This window comes from Microcebus murinus, chromosome 2 (genome assembly GCF_040939455.1).
Source record: "Microcebus murinus isolate Inina chromosome 2, M.murinus_Inina_mat1.0, whole genome shotgun sequence".
In the NCBI taxonomy this organism is placed as follows: domain Eukaryota; kingdom Metazoa; phylum Chordata; class Mammalia; order Primates; family Cheirogaleidae; genus Microcebus; species Microcebus murinus.
In genome coordinates this window covers 19,527,101-19,547,024 of record NC_134105.1, presented here as the reverse complement: position 1 = coordinate 19,547,024, position 19,924 = coordinate 19,527,101, and the positions used below count along the sequence as shown (strand labels likewise).

The 19,924-nt window shown below is 40.1% G+C and overlaps 1 protein-coding gene across 12 annotated transcripts in view; it reads right to left on the bottom strand.

Annotated features, from left to right (window-relative positions):
• PHACTR4 (phosphatase and actin regulator 4) overlaps positions 1-17,908 on the bottom strand; it is a 105,308-nt gene extending 87,400 nt beyond the window's left edge. For 6 of the 12 annotated variants that reach the window (XM_075995758.1, XM_075995765.1, XM_075995767.1 and 3 more), the window contains exons 1-2: positions 17,740-17,908; positions 5,569-5,609 (exon numbers count right to left, since the gene is read on the bottom strand). The gene's annotated coding sequence lies outside the window, so the exon portion shown is untranslated. Of the gene's footprint in view, positions 1-5,528; positions 5,610-17,739 lie in introns of all 12 variants that reach the window. The other 6 variants (XM_075995763.1, XM_012750650.2, XM_012750638.2 and 3 more) reach the window with 3 other exon arrangements.
• Positions 17,909-19,924: the final 2,016 nt, after the last annotated feature.

Below are 19,924 nucleotides of genomic sequence, written 5' to 3'. Positions count from 1 at the left end.
AAAAAAAAGAAAGAAAAGCTATCAAATTGTACATTTTAAATGGGTAAATTGTATGGCATGTGAATTATATCTCAAATAATGCTGTTTTTAAAAAGAAGTAGATCTGAGCAACACAAAAGTACACTGTGGATAGTGCTGCACTGGCTAGATTGCCCCTTCAAGGAATGATCTATTGCCCCAACAGCTGAGATGGCTGTAGGCAAAGAACCTACAACTGTCAATCCCTTCAGGGACTGCCTCAGGTGAGAAGAGTTGCCTCAAGGAAGATCACATTCTTCTCAGGGGTCCACATCCAGTGGAGGCCAGGGTATAAGCCATGACAGTATAACAGGAGACAATTCTAACAGGCTCTTTTAGCTCCACAGCTCCCTGTGGGGTCCACTAAGGCTCCCGATCAATCTCTACTGCAGCCGGACTTTACCCTCTGCCCAAATACTGCTGCTCCCCCCATCCCTTCCACAGGTGTTGGTCTCAAGAGCACTCCCAATAAGAATTCTTCACACTGAACTGAGTCTGCTTCAAAGGGAACCCTTCTTATGACAGTACTTTTTAAAAAATAGTGCTTACACTGACAGTTTGCCAGCCATCTGGTACTTTCCAATTCTAACACCAAGCTATCAAAATCACAGATCACAATTTTCCAATACCACATGGTCCTTTTCACATGTTCCAAAAGACTTTATAGACCTCTAATTTCTATATTAGATTGTACTGAATTCTTCCAAGCCCATAGTACTCATTTTCTTATTTTGATTGGTGTTATTATAAAGTGGCTCCAAAGTCATTTAACTCTATCTATTGTAATGTTATACAGAACTAATGAAATTAAGTTGATAATTAATCTCAAACAGATTGTCTTAAGATATTAATTGTAATCACCAGGGCAACCACTAAGAAAACAGACTAGCTGAGAAGTCAAATTATTTAAGTGTTAACCTTCCAAAAACCAGTATAAAAGGAATTAGAGAAAATAAGAGATTAATAAGTCCTGGAATCACTAAAAGCCTAAACAAAGTGTGTTCAATTGTGCAAACAAAGCTTCACTGGACCTCTCATGCTAATAGGCCTGAGATGAGCACTTTTGCTTCATATGTAAGTGGCACTGAATCAATGTCTCATAAAGAAGTGAAATAGTAATAATAATTAAGAACTAAAAATCTGAATTCAGTTAATAAAAATAACAGGATTTATTAGCAGATTGAGAAAACTGAATCAATAGTACCTTAACTGTTAATCACATTATTGTTATTATCGCTAGATAATCAGGGGGGTGATCCTTGGTTAGCTTTCAGCAAGTTTCAATGAACAAAACTCCTCTGTTGGCCGGGCTCGGTGGCTCACGCCTGTAATCCTAGCACTCTGGGAGGCCGAGGCGGGCAGATTGCTCGAGGTCAGGAGTTCAAGACCAGCCTGAGCGAGACCCGTCTCTACCAAAAATAGAAAGAAATTAACTGACCAACTAAAAATATATATACAAAAAATTAGCCAGGCATGGTGGCACATGCCTGTAGTCCCAGCTACTCTGGAGGCTGAGGCAGAAGGATTGCTTGAGCCCAGGAGTTTGAGGTTGCTGTGAGCTAGGCTGATGCCACAGAGCACTCACTCTAGCCTGGGCAACAAAGTGAGACTCTGTCGCAAAAAACAAACAAACAAACAAACAAAAAAAACCCAAAACTCCTCTGTTCTTAAAAAAATCATAACCAGAAGCATGTCTTGCTGGAAGAATTCTATGTAGTTAATTTTTGCAGAAGTCTACTTTGTGTGTCTCCACCTAACTGAATGCCTATGCAAGACTGAAATAGCCCCACTGCCTCTGTAACTACCCACATGAAGACGATGCCTGATACATATGATCACTGACACATATTCAGTGCAGATCTGTCTCAGAAGCTCAAGGGAAAGGCCAAAGTCCTTTCAAAAGTTTATAGTGCCCTATGGCATAGTGCCTCATGGTATATGACCATATTCACACATCTTCCATCATGTTCAAGTACTCTCCTACTTCCTTACTAAGCTCCAGGTAGGTAAGCTTCTTTGCTGTACCTTGAACCTGGCAGGCACACTCAGGGCCTCTGCACTGGAATATTTTTACTCCAGATATTTATTCCTCAATTCCTTTATGTCTTTGCTCCAATGTTACCTTCTTAGTGAAACCTTCCTCATCACCCTACTTTAAATTACAATCATCAGCATCATTCCACCCTACCTCTGCTTTATCTCTTATTCCAGCTTTATATTTCTTAGAACACTTATCATCATCTAATATACCATATAAATTTAGTCTTTTATTTTATCATCTCCTCTAACTAAAATCTCCTCTTTTAGGATAGGTATTTTGCCTGTTTTTGTTCACTGATATATCTCCAAAATCCAAAGTAGTTGCTGGAAAATAGCAAGTGCTCAGTAACTAATTTTTGAATGAATGCGCTCTAAATTCACATGTCCAACTCAATAAACATCTCCACTGAGATATCTACAAACTCTGTTCAACATGCACAACTCATTATCTACCTCCTGCTCACCCATACTCCTTCCTTTTCCTGCAGCTTCCTAACTTACCGCCATCCACCTAACTGCCCAAATCTTATCCTCCACTTCACATGAGTCACTTCCAAAACATATCTCAGATCCCTCTCTTCATCTCCATTGTCTGAAGATACAATAGAATTCAAAATTTTCTCACTTCCTCTGGATTTTTTCCTCTAATCTATGTATCACAGCCCCAGTAATTTTTAAGTGTTCCCTAAACTGGGGTCTATGGAACTCTTAGCATCTTTGTTTCTCTACTACAGCTGAGGTAGTCTCTTCGGCAGAAACCTCTTGCTCTTCCTGACGACCTCTGCATGTTGCAGAGCCCCAAGGACTTGGCCCTCAAATCTCATCCCTTCACCATCTTCACTCCTCTGTTACCTGAAATAATGTTTTGGGCATCATTGGCATTGTGCCTGAAATAGTTCTTTATTGTGTACCGTCCTATGTATTGCAGGATATTTAGCAACCCTCACTTAGTATCCCTTATCCCAGCCCATTAAATGCCCATAGCCTCCCGAGTTAGGACATCCAAAATAAACCCCCTAAATTTCTAAATTCCTGCTAGGGAAGCAGTAATACCCCCAATATAATGCTGACTAGTCATCTCATTCAGTTCTACAGTTTTATTTCAAACTCCTGACCTCTAGCAATCCGCCTCCCTCGGCCTCTCAGAGTGCTAGGATTACAGGCGTGAGCCACTGCGCCCGGCCATTTCTACAGTTTTAAATGCTTTTATGTACACTGATGAAATGAACAAATTCACACTTCACACTTCCTGGCTGAACTTCTCCCCTAAACTTCAGATTGATATATTCACAGTCCATGCAATATCTCCACTTAGAAATCTAATAAGTTTAGCAAACATATCACATTTTGAAAAACAAACTTGATTCCCCAACTTGTTCCTCCCTCAGTATTTCCTATTCGGTGAGTACAGCAACAGATGTAGAACACTTACAGTAATAGCTGGCACACGTCTTAGCTGCTATTTTCTATCATCACTATCATCATTTCAGTAAAATGGCAACTTGAGCTTACCAGTTGCTCAGGACAAAAACCTTGGTGTCATTCTTGACTCTTCTCTTTCTCTCATACCCACATCTAAATTATGACCAAGTTTTACTGTCTCTGCTTCCAAAATATATCCACAAATTAACCACTTCTCACCACTTTAATGCAAGGTATCACCATCTCTTGCTAGACTAGTACTACCAAACCCTAATTGGCTTCCCTTCTTCTACTCAGACTTCTATATTCTGTCGTCCTCAGAGTTGCCTGGGTGATTCTTTCAAAAAGTAAAGAAGATCATATCTCCCTATTACATCTGAAATTAACTCCAAATTTCTTACTATAGCCATGATCTGGCCTCTGTCTCACTCTCTGACCTCACTTCCTACCACTTTTGCTCATGCTCACTCTATTCCAGCCACACGGAACACAATAAGCACATTCTTATGCCAGGGTTTGCAGCTGCTGTTCAGTTAACCTGGGATGCTGTTTTCCAAGAAACTGCATGATTTGTTCCTTCATTTCAGGTGACAACTCAAATGTGACTCCCTCAGAGGGGCCTTTCTCTGACAACCCTAGACACACTATAGGAGTCTAAGATAGCACACTCCTATATCCATTACATTCTATCCCTTTACCTTATTTTATTTTTAACTTATCACTACCTGATATTATCTATAAATATATTTCCCTAATTTCTTACTTTGTCTCTTCCAATTTAGAAAGTACTATTAAATACTGTATCTGTTCTGTTCACCACTATATCCTTGCATTTAAAATGTGCACAGTAGGTGCTCAAAAAATACTTAATGAATAAATGAACCTGAGAACCAAACAGTACTACTTTGTCTAGGACCAACAAGAAATTAATAGAAATGGACTTAGGAAAAAGTATCCATGATGTATTTTGAGCCAAGAGAAAACCAAGTGACTTCAATGGAACAAGTTTCCTAGCACTGTGAGTATTGAAAAGTGGTAGAAGAAATAAATCATCTCAGATCACTTAATAGTAGAGAAATACTAAACTCAAAAGAAATTATATACAGCAGAAATTTTATTTCAACCCAAAATTATTCATCATATTAAGTTAATCATAATTTTAACAGTTTATAATTGTTGCAAGCTGAAAAGGTTCTTGGTTTTACAGTCAAGAACTATAACTTTATACCTACTTTTATGTTTATAATATTAATTTGACAATATAATAAAAATATTTTAAGGCAACACTGAGGATTAACAATAAAATTTTCCCTTAAAAAGCATTACTTGGGGCCGGGCGCGGTGGCTCACGCCTGTAATCCTAGCACTCTGGGAGGCCGAGGCGGGCGGATTGCTCGAGGTCAGGAGTTCGAAACCAGCCTAAGCAAGAGCGAGACCCCCGTCTCTACTATAAATAGAAAGAAATTAATTGGCCAACTAATATATATATATATAAATTAGCCGGGCATGGTGGCACATGCCTGTAGTCCCAGCTACTCGGGAGGCTGAGGCAGAAGGATTACTTGAGCCCAGGAGTTTGAGGTTGCTGTGAGCTAAGCTGACGCCACGGCACTCACTATAGCCTGGGCAACAAGCGAGACTCTGTCTCAAAAAAAAAAAAAAGCATTACTTGGTTTTAACAAACCCTGTTCCAGAACAAAATCTAATCGCAACATCCCCCTGGCTTTATAGCCTTACATTGCCCAAGATAAAGTTCAAACTCTCTAACTTGACTACCATGATCCTATGTGATCCAGCCTGTTTACATTCCTGATATTTCCCCCTGCCAGTCTTCCCTGTTATATGTTACATAAACCAAACTGTGTCCCAGTTCCTGAATGAATCATATTCCTTCTCACCTGAGCCTTTGCACATGCTGTTTCCTCTACCTTTTTTTCTTTCCTTTAAAATTTTTTTTACTTTTTCATTTTGTTAACTTTTTTTGCTGTTTTGGTTTTTTTTTTTCTTTTCCCACAAAATTACCTTTTGCTTTAAACTCTTTTTCTTACCTCTTTATACAGCTTATTCCCCTTCAGGCCTCAAGCTTACCTAACATAGCCTCCAGGATACCTTCTGTATTAGTCAGGGCTCTTCAGAGAAGCAGAACCAGTAGGATGGATACAAACATACACGAGAGACAGAGAGATGAGAAAGACAGAGAGAGAGAAAGAGAGAGGAAATGAGAATTAAAAAGAGATTTACTGCTAGCATGCTGTTCAAGAAAAAAAAAAGAGATTTCTAGGAATTATCTTATATGATTGTGGGAGCTGGTAAATCAGAAATCTGTAGGGCAAGCCACCAGGCTGAAAATTCTCAGGCAGGAGCTGATATTGCAGCCTGGAGACACAGAAAACTTCTACCTCAAGGAAACCTCAGTTTGTCCTTAACAAGCCTTTAAATTGACTAGATGCCGTTCACCTAGATTATGAAGAATAATCTTTACTTAAAGGCAACTGATTGTAGATGCTAACCACACCTACAAAATACCTTCGTAGCAACACCTAGATTAGTATTTAATTAAATAGTGGGTACTGTAGCCTAGCCAAGTTGACATATAAAACTAACCATCACACCTTTACAAATTAATATAATCACTGTAACTGTACAGCAGATCCCTTGAAGCTGCACCAAAGAACTATAAAGTAGGAGCTAAAATACTGATGTTTAAGAAGAGCTTTTTTAGGCAATACTTTTACCAATCAAACAAATGCAAAAATAAATTCTATGTTTATAATTACAAAAAAGTGGCAACCTTTCTAACTTATACTCCTTGTACATCCAGTAAGGTCAAACATTATAAAGTCAGAAATGCTTCTTAAATCTATCCTCCCTTATCCCCACACTGCCTTAATCCAGATCCGTATTATTATTAACAATATATCTTAGTATTTGGGATCCTATAATAATACCTAACCCTTATTTAGTGCTTACTACCCAGTAGGTGCTATTTGTCGTCTAATAGCCTATTTGATCTTTTTAACAATAACCTCAAGAAGCAGGTACTATTCTTATCCTCATTTTATAGATAGGGAATCTGAAACATAGAGAAGTTTAATAATTTGACCACAACACTCAAAATCACGCCTGTTCTGGAGATATTGCAATCTGCCTTATGGGGGCTGGGGTATAAAATAGAATGACATAGGTTAAGTGTCTAACCTTATGCTTGGCTTGCTAGGTACTGATAAATGTTTACTCAATCAGTGAATGAATGTTCAACAGATATACATTCACTTCTCTCCCTCCTGAGGACCAGAACTGAACTAAAGAAATAAATAGAACCAGGCACTCCACCTGTAGCATGTGTAGTCCCAGCTACTCAAGAGGCTGAGGCAGGAGGATCTCTTGAGCCCACTATGCCCTGCCTGGGCAACATAGTGAGAACCCATCTCTAAATAAATTAATAGCTTCACAATCATTATTATCATTATTTCATTAGTGTTAGTTACTAGTGCTAAGACACAATAAAGACATTTTTTTTAATTTCAGCATATTATGGGGGTATGTTAGGGTTACGTATGTTGCCCATGCTCCCGTTCCCCCTCGAGTCAGAGCTTCGAGCGTGACCATCCCCCAAACGTTGCACATCTCACTCATTGTTTGTATATACCCTCCTGGCCCCCTCCCACCCACCTGACACCGGATAAATGTTATTCCTATATGTCCACTTAGGTGTTGATCCGTTAATACCAATTTGCTGGTGAGTACATGTGGTGCTTAAAACACAGCTGGGTGTGGTGGCTCAGGCCTGTAATCCTAGCACTATGGAAGGATCCCTTGAGCTCAGGAGTTTGAGACCAGCTTGGATATGGAGGAGCCAAGACACTTCTGAAAACAAAATAGGGACCTTGTCTTATCTGATTACAAGACTTACTTTAAACTGTAATTATTACACATTTGGTTTTGGCCCAGGGATAGGGAAATAGACCTGTAGAATAGAATAGAGCACTGAAAAACAGACCTATGAATATGGGGAAACTTGGATATGTGACAAAGGTGGTGCTACAGATCAATGGAGAAAGGATGAATCATTCAGTAATGGGCTGAGGTTGTTCATCAGCCATATGAAAAAAAATTGGATCCCTAACTAATACCATACACAAAAATTAATTCTGGTTGCATTAATGACCTAAATGTAAAAGGTAAAACTTTATAATGTTTAGAAGAAAATATTAATATAAGAAAATATTTTGGCTGGGTGCGGTGGCTCACACCAGTAATCCTAGCACTCTGGGAGGCCAAAGTGGAGGATTGCTTGAGGTCAGGAGTTCCAGACCAGCCTGAGCAAGAGAGAGACCCTGTCTCTACTGAAAAATAATAGAAAGAAATTAGCAGAACAACTAAAAATATATAGAAAAAATTAGCCAAGAAAGAAAGAAAGAAAGAGAGAAAGAGAGACAGAGAGAGAGAGAGAGAGAGAGAGAGAGAAAGGAAGGAAGGAAAGGAAAGAAAGGAAGGAAAGGAAGGAAAGAAGGAAGGAAGGAAGGAAGGAAGGAAGGAAGGAAGGAAGGAAGGAAGGAAGGAAGGAAGGAAGGAAGGAAGGAAGGAAGGAGGAAAGAAGGAAAGAAGGAAAGAAAGAAAGAAAGAAAATATCTTTATTATCTCAGACTTTGTAAAGAGTTTTTAAAATAGAAAAAGCCAGCTGGATGCAGTGTCTCACTCCTGTAATCCTAGCACTCTGGGAGACTGAGGCAGGAGGATCGCTCAAGGTCAGGAGTTCGAAACCAGTCTGAGCAAGAGAGAGACCCTGTCTCTACTAAAAATAGAAAGAAATTAATTGCCCAACTAAAAAATATATAGAAAAAATTAGCCAGGCATGGTGGCACATGCCTGTAGTCCCAGCTACTTGGGAGGCTAAGGCAGGAGGATTGCTTGAGCCTAGGAGTTTAAGGCTGCTGTGAGCTAGGCTGACACCACGGCACTCTAGCCCAGGCAACAGAGCAAGACTCTGTCTCAAAAATAACAATGATAATAATAATAATCAACATCTAACATATTACTTAAGGGTAAAAACATGAAAACGAGACCAATTTCCCTTTGAAGAAAAACTGTGCCCTTTTCTTCCTAGTTAACCCTGATACTTCTGTTACCACCAAGAAGCAAGAATCAGCTCTTTAAAACAGAGGTGTGTATAAGGACACTGAGAAACAAACAAACAAACAAACAAAATAAATAAATAAAGAAAAAAAAACAGAGGTGTGGCTTACTGGTAAGCAAAAATACTACATGCTAAGCCAAATTCTCTTAGAAAACATCACTAGTGAGTTATAAAGGACATTACTTTTGGGAAAAATGCTTATAGATCTCAGGAAGGGCAATTCCTTACCCCATTAATCACGACAAAATCTATACCCAAAAAGATACAGCACTGTTTATTTCTGGCATTATATATATCACTTTCTGAGAAAATTCCCAAAGATATATTTTAAAAGCTACAATTTAGTGACATAACATTAAAATAAAAAAAATTTCAGTACCAAACCTTAACTATGATAATGCTATTTATATAATTTCTAAATATAATTCCCCCCAAAAAAGTTTAAAAAACCAAAATTCGTATTTATTTTCAACTCGACCTTTGAAAATAGTTAAGAGATGAAGACACATGAACAGATAAAGGGGCAAAGAATTATAACAGGGAATTCACTGAACAAATACAAAAAGCTAATAAACACAAAAAGACGTACAACCTAACTACTAATTAGGAAAATGCAAATGTAAAATTAGTTTTGGTTGGTTTTCCTTGCCTATCAGAGTGGCTAGAATTTTTTTTCCCTGAGCCCATTTTACTGCAGAATTTGGAGATTTAAGATATCCAGTACTGATGGTATTGCCTTTTTTTGGGGGGGGGGGGTTGGGGGACAGGATCTGGCTCTGTCGTGCTGAGTGCAATGGCATCATCAAAGCTCACTGCAACCTCAAACTCCTAGGCTCAAGTGATCCTTCTGCCTCAGCCTCCTGAGTAGCTGGGACTATAGGCATGCACCACCACACCTGGCTAATTTTTCTACTTTTCTGTAAAGGCAAGGTCTCACTATGTTGCTCAGGCTGGTCTCGAACTCCTAGCTTCAAGTGATCCTCCTGCCTCGGCCTCCCAAAGTGCTAGGATTACAGGAGTGAGCCACCACACAAGGCCTGTAATATATTTTGAAATGAAGTAGTATGATCCCTCCCAGCCTTATTCTTTTTGCTCAAGATTGCTTTAGCTATTTAGAGTTTTTTTGTGGTTCCATATGAATTTTAGGATTGTGTGATATGTTTTAATACATACAGTAAAGATACATCAATATCCTCAATCATAATGCTCTCCTTCAAATTTAAATTCAGAGGAAGAGACAGGAGAAAAAGTTGGGTGTATGTAATAAAAGGAAGTAGAAAGTGCTCTCTCACACCTTATGATTGGTTCTATACAGTTACTCATTATTATCTATTGGTAGCCTTTTTTTGAGACAAGGTCTTGCTATGTTGCCCAGGCTGGAGTTTAGTAGGCTATTCACAGCCATGATCATAGTGTACTGTGGCTTGGAACTCCTGGGCTCAATCCTCCAGCCTCAGCATCTGGAGTAGCTGGAACTACAGGTACATGCCTCTGTGCCTGGCTGACAACATTTTTAATAGAGATTCATCCATGAGAGAGGAGGAAAAAAGGTAGGGCTATTATTATTAAATTCTCTCCTAGGAATTCTCCCCCTTTCTACTAGTCACTCACTGGAGAGGAGGAAAAAGTGAAGGTTCCACTTTTTAACCTTGCTTAATAAACAATCAACTCACCCAAGCTTTCCCAAAGAACAACCATTTCTCTATAAACCCTATTCTGACGTAAACAACAAGAAAGAAATACATCAACACTAGTATGAAAAAGAGACTTTTTAAAAAATATCTGTGATCCCTTATAAAGTGAAGATTTTAAATTTCTAATGACCTAGCTGATATTAGTTAGTATCCCAAGATTAATAAGAACACTTAATAATTAGAGTCTTACAAAAGTCCAAAATGCCCTCACAAAATAATTGTTACTTTGAATAACTAGATAGCATTATGTTTTAAAAAATTAACTTAGAATAACATTTTTATCCCACATATAAAAATTAGTTTTTTGAAAAGCTAAAAAAAGGTTAATAATAAAAATACAAGTTGAGAATTTAATAAAGTATTTACTCTACCTATGGAGAAATAATTTTATGATGATGGAATATAAGAAATTACAAAGGGCCAGGTGTGGTGGCTTACATCTGTAATCTCAGTGCTTTGGGAGTCTGAGGCAGACGGGTTGCTTGAAGCCAGGAGTTTGAGACTAGCCTGGGCAATACAGCAAGACCCTGTCTCTACAAAAAAATTTTTAAAAATTAGGTGAGTGTGGTGGCAACCAGTTACAGTCCTAGCTACTTGGGAGGCTGAAGTAGGAAGATCACTTGAGCCCAGGAATTTGAAGCTGCAGTGAGCTACATGGCACCACTGCACTCCAGCCTGAGCAACAGAGCTAAACCCTATCTCAAAAAAAAAAAAGTATTCTACCCTTAAATAAGGTATAATCAACATCTTTGCAAAAAATAGTCCTGCAAATTTAGCTAACAAGTTCACAGTTAAGAGAATAAATGTAGAAAATCTTTAATACTGGAGTTTAAAAAAATAAAAGAAAAAGTTATAGCTTTGATTCAAGATTAGATTTGATTTTAACTATATACCTAAAAGAACACCTAGGAACACCATACACTACAAATAGATTTCTAAATTCAATACACCAACAGGGCTCACACCCTGAGAGATTTCCCTTACCACTTAGTAATACTTTAAACTGGTGTTCCTCCATACAACACTTACCACACTACTACAATTATCTTTTTCTTTGTCAGGTGTAATGATGTCTTTTTTCTTATATATTAAACACTACACAGCTTGTAAAGACCTGTCATTTATCTTATCTGACACCTATGATGAAAGGGTTACCTTTTATATTTAACAAATGAAAGTAACCAGAGAGGTTAGCTGATTTGTCCATAGCTGATTTGTCCGTGGATATTTACAGCTAAGAAGTGATAAAGGTAGAATTAGATCCTAAATCTTCAGATTCCAAAGGCAGTAAATGCATTATATTGGGTAAAGATGTCAGAACTTTCAGACTGTTGGAACAAACATTGATGCTTTAAACATAACAGAGAAATTAAACTGAAAACCAAGCTTGCATCTGAAAGCTGCATAGTTTCCCCTAGACCATCTCTTCCCTAAAAATCAAACAGCCCCTGAACACTGAACTACTTTTCCTAAAACACCCCCTTGGAATATTTTTAGTTGTAAATCATTAACATTCTAGAATTTGAGAGATGAGAAAATTGAAGCAGCAGACTTTTGACTTCCTCAGAGACAGTGTTATTAGAGGCTTCATTACAACATAGTGGTTTTCTAAGGCCCACATCAAGAGTAACTGTCAAAAAAATTTTGTTTTAATGAGAATATAGGAGAGAGAATGGATGGACTACTGGGTAATTTGGTTCTGACTTTAGCTGGGCCCTAACTGCTGTTCAACAATCCTTTTGCACATCTCTGGTTGGCTACCTTACCTTTTCCACAATTGCTATTCCAAACTTTTTATTGAGAAGAGGAACTCCTGGTTTCAAGCAATCCTCCTACCTCAGCCTCCTGAGTCCCACACACACTATTCCCAACTTTTGACACTCTCTGAAGTCCAATAGCCCATGTGTCCTTTTATCATTCTGCAGATAACCCTTTTCTTCAGTGACGAAGATAAAAAAGAGGCTCTGAGACATGAACAGGCCCAATGAGGCAGAAATTATGAACCTGGGTCATTTAGAGTCAAAATATATCTCATTTCCAGATCTCTTCCATTACATATAAAATGGAGTGCCTGGGAAATTTAATCTTTTTGTTTGATTAGAGACAATGTATCCCTCTGTAGCCCAGGCTGGAATGCAATGGCATGATCATTGCTCACTCCAGCCTCGAACTCACAAGCTCAAGCAATGACCACCCCCCCTTACTGCAGCCTCCCAAACTCTTGGGATTAGAGGTGTGAGCCAACTCCCCCAGCTTTCTTCAACTATCAAATGTGGATACTCACTCACTCTATGGAATTATTGTAAAATTAAATAACTCATATAACAACATCTAGATCAGTGCCTGGGTACAGAATAAACAATTGGTAACAACTATTCCTATGTCACCTTCCACCTCTATCACTTTCAAATATGTCTTCTTCCATCGCTTTCTTCATCTTTCCTTCTCAAGGTTCACCTCTCCATAAGCTTTCGGTTCTATTTCCTTTGAGGTTTCTTCATTACATACGTTTTCTCCTGTGCAGACCTGTAATATCTGCCTCTCTGTGGGCTCCTTTCCTTTTCTCTGCAAACATGTCAAATCTCTCCCATCCTTTAATATCAAAACAAAACAAGCCCTCGATCCTGCCTCCTTTTAGCACTTACTCTCTAAATATCTCCTCTAAACCCTCTAACCTACCTTTGAGATTGCAAGCAATTACCTTTCTGAATGGAGGAGATTATATCATTTACATGTTCATAAAGCTTTGATGGCTTAACAATTCCCTAATCATAAAATCATTAAAATGTTTCAGCAAAGTATTGTGAATCCTTCTCAGCATGGAGCTCATGAACCTTTCCCTTCAACAGCCACTGTACCCTTCAACTGCTCAACCCAGGGTTCCAGGGACTTTTGAGTAGCCCACAACTTCCTAAAATTATATGCAAATGTTTACTTATGTGCAGTTTTCTCAGGTGAATATCCATTGCTTTTCACAAATTTTCAAGGGGGTATGTCAATCAAAGTATGTTAAAAAAAATATGTTAAAGCCCAGTTGCAATATACTCTAGCCATACCAGACTATACATTCTTTCCCAGACACACACCTTACATTTTTGTAACCTCATTTTTATGCTCAAGCTGCTCCCTCTACCTAGAATAGCCTTAATAGTAACTGTTCTACCTGAATTCTACTCATCCCTCAAGACCAAATCCTAAAATCACATCCTCTGTAATGCCTTCCTTCACTGGTTACCAAAACAGAATCTTTCACTCCCTATCTGTTTTATAACATACGTCTTTTTAACACTCACACACTGTTGTTATGTGGTTTAATATAGTGAGATTTTGGCCAGGCGTGGTGGCTGACACCTGTAATCCTAGCACTCTGGGAGGCTGAGGAGGGAGGATAGCTCAAGGTCAGGAGTTCAAAAGCAGCCTGAGCAAGAGTGAGACCCCGTCTCTACTAAAAACAGAAAGAAATTAATTGGTCAACTAAAAATATATAGAAAAAGAAAATTAGCCGGGCATGGTGGTGCATGCCTGTAGTCCCAGCTACTTGGGAAGCTAAGGCAGAAGGATTGCTTGAGCCTAGGAGTTTAAGGTTGCTGTGAACTAGGATGATGTCATGGCACTCTAGCCAGGGCAACAGAGTGAGACTATGTCTCAAAAAAAAAAAAAAAAAAAAAATATATATATATATATATAGAGAGAGAGAGAGAGAGAGGAAGAGAGAGAGAGATTTTGGAGGTAGAGACTATATGCCTTCACATCTTTGTACCACCAGAACATAATCCAGATTCTAGCACACAATGAGCAAAACAAAAATATCTGCTGAATAAAAGAATCATTTTGGTTCTGGTATTCTCTAAAACTGCATCTGCCTACTTTTGTTATTCATTCACCCATTCAGCAAGCATGTATAAAGTCCCAGCTACTACAGAGGCTGAGGTAGGAGGATCCCATGAGCCCAGGAATTCGAGTACAGCCTGAACACAGCAAAGCACTGTCCCTAAGAAAAAAGATAGCTAACTGCAACAATGTTAAATAATAATCTTATTCGATAAATGCTATTAAAAGGGTCTACACAAATGGTTATTGTAGTCCCTGTGAAGACCTGACTAACAGTCTGTGCAAGTTTTACAATGGGACATCAGATTCTGATAGACCTAAGAATCCATACATTCACTTCTTTCCTTATATTAATAAATAACCTTCCAATGCTCCTTTTTCTTTTCTAATAGTAGTAAAAATAACTTACCACAGGAATTGGAAGCATATAATGCATCCAAATACTTATCCTATTTGCTCTTGGAAACAATCCGGCAAGTTAGGTTGTGCAGGAATCATTACTTCCATGTTAAAGTGGAAAAACTAAAGCTCAAAGAGGTAAAGGGAGTTGCTCAAGGTTGCACAGTTAATAAGAGGGGATTTTACTTATTTAGTGCTTATTTACTATCTGACTCCTCCCTCTTCTCACCCAGCCCTAATAGTCTGTAAACCTCAAGAAGGAAAAGATTTTTGTTTTCATTGTGTTTCTCTCAGAGCCTAAAACAGTGCCTAGAACATAACAGGCTTTCAATAAATATTTGTTGATTGAATGAATGAATGAATGGGATTTGGAAATGAAGTAAACCAATGGCAAAAAACAAAAGGAAAAAATTATTTCCCATTATGATGGCATAATAAAAGAGAGATTTAAAACAGGCTTCTACTAGTAAGAAAGGCTAGACTACATAATTGTATTGACTCAATTCCATTGGCATGTTATGCATTTTACCTAAGAAGAGTTTAAGTATGGGAGGTGAAGTAGGTTTCTATTTCTGATGTCACATTCATGGCATGTACTGACATAAATCCAAGACTTAACTACAGGTTTGAAACTGATTAAAAGTTTTTATTAAAAGCAGAAACTAAAGAAAGCATTCTCTTGAGTCTTGATGCTTTGACCAGAAAAGTACAGTGTCTGCATTTCAGTTCTGTCTTTTGTTACTTTCAGCAGCCAAAGCTATTGTATCTATGTTCTCCAACATACTTCTCAATAAACCTTTTAGCAAAAATTAGTCACAAACACAACCAGGTGACTCACCACTCCTTCACTACAAAGACTGCATAAAACTGCCATTCTACCTAGGCACAAGGTAATCACATTGTATCAGAAGACAAACTGATGGGACCAATGTTCAGTATCACTTACGGGAAAGACTGTTTATGGTTCTAGAAATTCTAGTTCCTTATAAATCAGTTTGCTCTGACTGGAAAATATTTCCATTATTTTTCTCCAATATTTAGACTTCAAATTAAAGCTGTTGATGGTTGTATGATTAGTAGCTGTAGTAAGCGTTAAGTAATGGAAAGGGCACTAGACTCAGAAGTATGGTTCACTCTGCTTTCTCCATATCTGGGTTAAAGTATAACCCTCGGCAAGTCACTTAACATTTTAAAGGATAGGTTTTTAGCAATTGTAAAATGAGGAACAACCACCTCAGAGAATTGTATTGAGAATTAAATTACACAATGTGTAGTAACTTGTTTTAAAAAAATTGATAAAATTAGGCCGGGTGCGTTGGCTCACGCATGCAATCCTAGCACTCTGGGAGGCCGAGGTGGGCGGATTGCTCGAGGTCAGGAGTTCGAAACCAGCCTGAGCAAGAGCTGGCTTAGTAGAGACCCTGTCTCTACTAAAAACAGAAAGAAATTAATTGCCCAACTAAAAAATATATAGAAAAAAATTAGTCGGGCATGGTGGCGCATGCCTGTAGTCCCAGCTACTTGGGAGGCTGAGGCAGGAGGATTGCTTGAGCCCAGGAGTTTGAGGTTGCTGTGAACTAGGCTGATGCCATGGCACTCTAGCCAGGGCAACAGAGTGAGACTCTGACTCAAAAAAATTTTTTTTGACAAAATTATGTTTGGACAAATAACAGCCAGTCAATAGCAAGTGCTGTTTCACAAATTATTTGTAAAACTTCTAGAGCAATTCCATGGATGCTTCTTCAAACAAAGCATAACCAGGAAAACATAAAAGCCCCCCTACTCATTGCTGGGTTAAAAATTAAAGAACCGCATTAAGGACCTACCATCCCTATACAATATTACTAAAACAATCTGGGATTCTCAAGAGTAAGTAACTTCCATTATGAGATATCAAAGAAAAATGTGCAAAGGGCTTTATTTGCCTACTTGGCGAGGGTGGAGAATTAACCTACATAACTTCAATAACCTTCCGTGATTCATGTAAAGAGGTCCTGGCTGTCCTCTATCCTAGAGACTTGAAATGCTAATTAACCTATTTTTCAAAAGGGGTATTTGCAACGGCCTTTAGAAAACTTTACCTGATTCTAGCAATGCAGTCTTTCCAACGGGACATTTACGAAGTTACCACAATCTAATTTAATTTGATCAAATCCACGCAATTAAACAGTTTCCAGTAAGAATCTACCACCTCTCCTCCCCTAACCTAGCTTCATTCCTTTTACTTAGTGAAAAAGTGCTTTCTAGAAGCCACCAGATTTCTGGTTTCTCTATAAAGTAGATCCTTCTATTAATGGACTTTTTCTTTCGACTTTTTGTTTTAAACAAAAGAAATAAGAAAAGGATGCGGTTGAGGGGAGCGAGGAGATGGGTGGCCGGATGAAGTACTGGTGTCTTTTTTGCAAGTAATGAATGATGCCCTATAAATCACTTACTCTCCTCCGAGATTTGGGAGAATGTGTGAACTACCATTCTGCCATTCGCATTGGTTCTTTGCGCCACCGCGCCTCCAGCCCCCCCAACCCCAATCACATTTGTGACCTAGACAGACATCGCAGCAAATTCTATCTTTTTCCCCGTTTCCCAGGGCGGGGGGTGTCGCTTCTTTTCCATAGACTCATTCCTCTACCAAGAAAACCGCCTAGAGATTAGTGCCCTGAAGCCTCCCGGTGCTGACGTTAAAGTTAGACAATAACTTCAAGGTTTCTACAGAAACTCTTACTAGTTCCAAAATTTTCGTTCTGCTAGCCGGGGTGCAGAGGTCTGAGGGAGGGAGGTTTTGAAAAATGGACTTTGATCCGATCTGGTTACTGTAACCGGATCCCTAGGGAGCGGTCCCCGACAGGGACTGGCCCTGCAGGCTCCCCTAAGGAGGCAACTCCACGCACGGGCACAAAGGGGGCGCAAAGCCGCCCAGACAAAAGGGCCCGGCTGAGTCTCGGGGGGCGGAGAGGGCGAGCCTGCGCGGGCCCCGATGCAGGCGGAGACGCCACTGCGGGACCGTTGTGGGAGGGCCGAGGAGGGAGGCGGCGGCCCCGAACCGCCCCGCCCTGGCCGGATGCGACCGCGACCTGGGCCGTTACCCTCTGCCAGGACCGCGACCCCCTTGCGGAGCCGGGGATGCGGCCCGAGCCTGAGAGGCACTCGCAGCCCGACCCCACGCGCGTCCGCTCACTTTCTCTTGCTAGCTGAACTCACCCAGGTCGCCGCCGCCGCCGCCTCAGACTCCACAGCACTTTCCCCCGGAAATCCTACCTGGCCCGCTGGCCGCCAGGCTGTAGCCAAAGCCTTTGGCCCCCAGGGAGGGGGAGAAAGGGAGCGGGCGGGACAGCGAGGGGTAGGAAGTGCCGCCGAGAAGGCTCACGGGACTTGTAGTCCCAGCAGGGCCCGCTGTGCCGCGAGCAGGACAAAATGGCGGGAACTACAAGTCCTTTGCTCTCCCGGAGGTCGGTCCCGCTGCTGGCGCCCTGGAGGTACAAGAACTTTGGCAACTTTCCTGATACCGAGGGAGGCAAGGGCTTTGGGCTTGGAAGGACAGGGTTCAATACTGCTCCGAGAAGGGAACTGATACAAGTGTGTGTGGTTTTAGAAAACGATGTCCCTGTCTGACCAAATTTCAATCATAATCTCCCCAAAAGAAAAAGCTATCTATTGAGGGCCAATTTGAGGTGCAAAAAATTTACAAGCAAGTTATCCTCAATTTAGTGTATAAGAAACCCAGGAATCATTCTTTTTTTTTTTTTTTTTTTTTTGAGACAGAGTCTCACTTTGTTGTCCAGGCTAGAGTGAGTTGAGTGCCCTGGCATCAGCGTAGCTCACAGCAACCTCAAACTCCTGGGCTCAAGCGATCCTACTGCCTCAGCCTCCCGAGTAGCTGGGACTACAGGCATGCGCCACCATGCCCGGCTAATTTATATATATATATATATATATATATATATATATATATATATATATATATATATCAGCTGGCCAATTAATTTCTTTCTATTTATAGTAGAGACCCGGTCTTGCACTTGCTCAGGCTGGTTTTGAACTCCTGACTTCGAGCAATCCACCCGCCTCGGCCTCCCAGAGAGCTAGGATTACAGGCGTGAGCCACCTCGCCCCGCCAGGAATCATTCTTGACATCTCCTTCAGGCCACGAAATCCAGTCAGTCTACATCTCCAATATTTTAACTCTTTTCCATATCCTCCACTACCATCAACTAGTGGAAGCCACCATCATCCTTCTCCAAGGCTCACTAGTTTCCGGTCCCCAGGCTATCACCTTCCAAACACCTTCCTTGCTGCTGCCAGAGGATCTTTCTAAATGCCAAGCCCATTGTGTTACAACCCAAATTACTCCTAAATATAAAACCTAAAGCTACAACACTTCTAGAAGACATCTTAGGAGAAAAAATCTATGTAACTTTCAAATACACAATGCATAATTTTTTTTGTTGTTGAAAGGGAGTCTCACTCTGTCACCTGGGCTAGAGTGCAGTGGTGTCAACCTCACTCACAGCAACCTCAAACTCCTGTGCTCAAGCCATTCTCCTTCCTCAGCATCCCCAGTAGCTGGGACCACAGGTGTGTACCACCACACCATGCCCAGCTAATTTTTCCTAATTTTAGTTGCCCAGCTATTTTTTTTCTCTTTTTTTTAGTAGAGACGGGGTCTCGGTTTTGCTCAGTCTGGTCTACGAACTCCTGAGCTCAAGTGATCCCAGAATGCTAGGATTACAGGTGTGAGCCACTGGCGCCCTGCCTCAAATGTACTTTTTATTTCTCTAAGACCAACATCTTACAGAATCCAGAACTAAAGATAGCTATGAAGCAACAACAAAAAAAGAACATCTTACAGAGATTATGAATTTAATAAATATCTGGATGAATCCTCCCCCACCCCCATATAAAAATAAAATCACCACAATGGTTGAACTGGATGACTTCATTCTAGTTTCACATCCTGAGGGCTCCCTCTTCCTTCTCATCTGGGCAAGGCTCCACAAGCCTGGCAGTTCTCCTGAGCTGAGAAAGTCAATGAATTGGCAAAGAATTAATTAGGCCAATCAGATGACAACATGCAAATGAGTGAGTGTGAACTTTTAAAGTCTCCTCGCCATAGCTTTGAGTATTGTAAAATTTAAAGAAACGATTTATGTTGCTGCCACCTACAGGCCACATCTCTCAATATCAGGTTCGTGGAAATACCCAGAGGGATTCTTCTCTCAGTTGAGACCTTTGTGGGGCTCTGGATTGGAAAAAGAGTAACTCACAAATTTCTCCCTTTTCTCCCTCAGCCCACACTCTGCCACAAGCCAAAATTGGTAACAGAGGTTCCTAAAAGTGGGGACTGTGGCATCAGATTGCCTGAGTTTGAATCCTGTCTTTACCTTGG